Raw genomic sequence first — 5,283 nt, forward strand, 5'->3', positions numbered from 1 at the left:
CAACCATGCAGGTCACTCCCCAATGTATTTGTGTAACTGCAGCCTGCCAGTCACACCCTGTCTCTCACAGCCTGGGTTATACTGCAGGGTCACACACTCCCAGTCCTGGATTTCCACACAGAAATGTGTCCCTGTACTGCCCAGTCGTCTCCTAAACAGTTCAGCTATATTGTGTCTGTTATTCCTTTAAGGGAACAACATACAACAACTTGCCACCTTCAGTGGAGTTACTCAGACTCTTCAACCTAAACACACATTTCCAACTGAGAACCAGGAGACAAATAGTCTGTGTGGAAGGATGTTCCCTGCCGGGTTTTCTCACTCGCCTATGCTTGCATGCAGGTTTCATTTTGTTCCTGCCCTTCCACCGTTCTGCTTGATGACTCTGTTTACTACATATATGCAAATTAAGGAAAACACACACTCCTGTGTTCAAGATGGCCCTGTGTCATAAACAGATAGTAGGAGTTAATAGAACAGAAGTACTTTTATCTCTCTTTTGACTGTAAAGGGTTAGCAAGTTCAGTAAGCCTGGCTGTCACCTGACCAATCAGGGGACAGGATACTTTCAAATCTTGAGGGAGGGAAGTTTCTGTGTGTGCTGTTAGTTTTTGGTTGTTGTTCTTGCTGGGTTCTGAGAGTGGCCAGACGTGCAACCAGGTTTCTCTCCAATCTCCCTGATACAGGCTCTTATATGTCCAGAATAGTGAGTACTAGGTAGATGGCGAGTTAGGCTTATGTTTGTTTTCTTTATTTGCAAATGTGTATTTGGCTGGAAGGAGTTCAAATTGATAGCAAAAGAATATCATGTAAAAGAAAAATGTATAACCAAATAAGAATGAATAAAAACTAAAAGAAGACGACATTCCACAAGCAAAAAGATAAAATATTTTATTGCTTACAAAATTTACCAGTAATACAAAAAAAAATATTCTACACAATAGCCATAACAACAGGATGAAAACAAAAAGAAACTGTCAAGAAAAAAGACTAAAACTAAAAAGAGTATAAAAAAACTAAGAAATCAAATCGTTATAAAAAAAGAAAAAGAAGGTAGATACAAGATAGGAAGAAATACCTGATAGAAAACTCCAACAAGGAAACCACTAATAGACCACATCAAAAACGAATGCTAAACAAAAAAAAAAGAAAAAAGAACACAATAAGAACACTAACACACTACATACTGAAAGACTGTGAAGTACTAAAAAAAAAAAAAAAAAAAAAATATATATAGAGAACTATTAGCAAATAGGTAAATAACAGTTATTATACAACTTATAATAAACTAGAACATTAGATTATAGATGAAATGAATAGATGATCACTGACATCACATAAATAATGAAAGCAGATAGCAGAAGGAGACTTTAGCATCACTGCTAAAAGCTTGAAAACATGGTACGGAGACCGAAAGCCGAACACGTAGTAATAATACCAACATTACAAACAAATTACAACACTTATAAATAAAATACCAAGTAAACAATATACTCACTTAAGACAAAAAGGAAAGCAATCACTAGCTCAATGCTCAATGAGAGCAGAAACCAAAAATCAAAATCTGATCACAAAACAGAGACTACAACAGACTCTCCACAAACAAGACATGTACATAAAATAGTATCCAAAATTAGTATGCCAAAAAAAAAAAACAAAAAAAACCTACAAAACATCATGGCACATCTTACAGAGAAAAAAACAACACATAAAAAAAAAAGATGAATAATCAATAGATACTGACACACTGTAGAGTATAGAGTTTCAATACCAGCACAGACTAGAGAGCAGTAGAAATACCAAAATAGCATGTGAGAGAGGTGGACACTGAAAGAGGCACACACCAAAATAAACATACAGACACCCAAGCTGCCCTGCGCAGGTCAGGAGGGAGTGGAGAGAAAGTGACATCTCGACACAGCCATGCATCAATCAAAATGAGCGGTATTAACGTGGTACAAAAGTCACCTGATGAAGATAGAAAGGGGGCATTCCACTTAAGAGCCACACTGAAACTACTGAGGGGCGCTCCAAAGATGCATTAGCTAAATTAGAGTCAATTCAACATGAGGAGCATCTCAAAAAACAGCACATTACAACAAATAGAGATGAAAAATAAAAAAAAAAAAAAAAAAAACCACAAATGATAATTATAAAACTGCGACTGCCATACACACCTGATATCCTCAACAGCTAAGGATTTAAATAAACTGCAAAGGACCACACACCCAGTACCATAAGAAATTTCAAAATAACAGAAAATGTGTAAACTGTACCTGCACACAGATCGTCACTCAATCAAGGATACAGACTATAAATATGGTGATCTGTTATTCATTTAGGGGACAAAACATACTAAAAAAAACAACTTCACCACATAACAAAGTGGAGATATCAAACACACCATACAAAACTAAAACAACGATAACAAACTAGCCAAAGACAAATAAATTGTAGTGGAAAGAAATTTTCATGAGCAGGATTTTCACTCACATCAGACACTATGCATAGACACTGCAGTTTCATTAAATTGAGAAAACACTAACCCCAACCAATAAAAAAACTAATGCATGCTGACATGTATCTGATAATTCTATATAAAAATTAGCATTAAGGACCCAACACATCACCAGTGATTCAGATGGCCCTGTGCATAAACAGAATAGTAAGAGTAATAAACAGAAAGATTTATCTCTCTTTTTGACTGTAAGAGGGTTAGCAGTTCAGTAAGCTGCTGTCAACTGACCATAGGGGAACAGGATAACTTTTAAATCTTGAGGGAAGGGAAAGTGTCTGTGTTGCTGTTAGTTTGTGTTGTCTGCTGGTTCTGAGAATCGGCCAGAACGTGCAACAGGTTCCTCTCCAATTTCCTGATCCAGGCTCTTATATTCCAGAAATAGGTGGAGGTACTGTAGAATGAGGCGAGTTAGGTATGTTTGTTTTCTTTATTTGCAAAATGTTGTATTTGGCTGAAGAGTTCAAATTTGTCTTCTGAAAAGGATTTATTTGTATTGTATACTAGGTAGGAGGTATTCCAGTGTTATAGTGAAGATCCTGTACTATTTCTCTAATTTCAAAGTAAGTTTTTACGTTTTTCCTCTTTTAATTTTAAGTTCTTGGTTTAAGAACCTGTATTGATTGTTTTTTTTCTGGTGTGAGACCCAGGGGACGGGTCCGGGATCACAGGGAATTGGTGGGGGAGAAGAGGGAAGGGGAAGAGAGGAGGCTATTTCTCTCTCTGTGTTGGATTACTTTCTCTCTCTCAGGGAGAATCTGGGAGCGAAGAGAAAGGAAGGGAAGATGAATTTTCTTCTCTGTTTTTTGTGAATCAAGATTGAATCACAGTATCTCCGGGTAACCCAGGGAGGGGAAGCCTGGGAGAGGCAATGGTGGGGGAAAGAGTTTACTTTCTTGGTGTTAAGATCCAGAGGATCTGGGTCTTGGGGTTCCCTGGGCAAGGTTTTGGGGGGACCAGAGTGTACCAGGCACTGGAATTCCTGGTTGGTGGCAGCACTACAAGTACTTAGCTAGTAATTAAGCTTAGAGGAATTCATGCTGGTACCCCATATTTTGGACACTAAGGTTCAGAGTGGGGAATTATACCATGAGACCCTGTTTGACCAGGTTGGTGCTACATGAGTTTTGAACATGCACTTTTATCATCACATGGGGGGAGTTTGTAACATAATGGTGCTATACACATTTTACCATATTACTGATTAGCCAGTTAGGGGTTTTCAACTGATACCTCACTCAGTATATATTGTACAAAGATTATTACAATAGTGGGTACAGTGTGAATACAGAGGTGCAATCTGTCACACTCTTCCCATATTCTGGGGCAGCCAAGGCGCTACCCAGACAGGGGTACAAGATAGGGCAACCTTACAGCTGCCCTAACTTACACTATGCTTCCATGAGAGGCAGACAATCAAAGATTCATAGAACTATAGGGTTACAACGGACCACAAGGATCATCTAGTTTAACCCCCTGCTAAGATGCATGATTTGTTGTGTCTAAACCATCCAAGACAGATGGCTCCAGCCTCCTTTTGAAAACTTCCATTGAAGGAGCTTCCACAACCGTCTGAGGCATCTGTTCCATTGTCCTAATGTTTTTCCTGAGATTTACTCTGAATCTGCTATGCTGTAGGTTGATTGTCCCTTGTCCTGCCCTCTGTGGCATGAGAGAACAATTTTTCTGCATCTTTTTTTGGCAGCCTTTCAAGCATTTGAAGACTTATCATATTCACCCCTTAATCCCCTCTTTTCCAAATTAAACATACCCAGTTCCTTCAGCTTTTGCTCAAACAGCTTGCATTCCATCCCTTTGATCATCTTTGTTGCTCACCTCCGGATCTCTTCCAGTTTCTCTACATCCTTTCTATACATTGGTGACCAAAATTGCACACAATACTCCAGCTGAGGCCTAACCAGCACTGAGTAGAGCAGTACTATCACCTCACGTGACTTACATGTGTGGAAGAAAACAGTCTTCATTTTTAGGTTGTTTGCAACAATTCAGAGACCATTTATTCTCAAGCAATTGCAAGGGGGAGAGTGCACATGGACAGGGATTCCCCCTTTCTAGGCAGGTCTCCGCCAGATAAACAATTGGGGCAAGCATTTATACCTTTGGTTGCATACAGTAATGATCACAGCCGCATCTTGTTTATATATATTCTTTCCTGATCTCTTACTTTTCTCAGCAGTTTCTGCTACAGTCTGTGTTCCTGTCTTATCTAACACAAGGTCAAAACAGCATCTCTTACAGTTTTTCCCACTTGCCCAGGCCCTGCCTTAAAGTCTCGCGTAATTAGAGTTAGTGTTAGCCTGACTCTTGCTCTATTGCTAGAAACTAAGATATCTGCGTTCAAATTCCCTTTCCCCACTTCCACACACGCTGTGCCTCTGTTAATACAACCTAAACTTGCATTTGCTTTTCTTATAACAGCATCACATTGTTGACTCATGTTGAGGTTGTGATGCACTACAGCTCCCAGATCCTTCTCAGCAGTGCTGCTGCCAAGCCAGTTATCCTCCATTCTGTATTTGGGAGAGGGACCGGAGTAGTCCTGTCCATTTCCGGAGCCGCTCTGTCACCCTGCCCTCCAAACTGTGCCAGTTCTCCGGCGGAGACGGATGCATGGCAGAAAGGTAAACGCCGAGATAGAGCAGTGGACCCGCGCTCCACCGGATGGCCTGAAGCGCGGGTGGGAGGGAGCTCGCCTGTCACCCGTCCCCGACCACCAGGCCAGAGCTCTTGACCCAGTTGACCCGGGC

The sequence above is a fragment of the Chelonoidis abingdonii genome, chromosome 10 (genome assembly GCF_003597395.2).
Source record: "Chelonoidis abingdonii isolate Lonesome George chromosome 10, CheloAbing_2.0, whole genome shotgun sequence".
NCBI lineage: Eukaryota > Metazoa > Chordata > Testudines > Testudinidae > Chelonoidis > Chelonoidis abingdonii.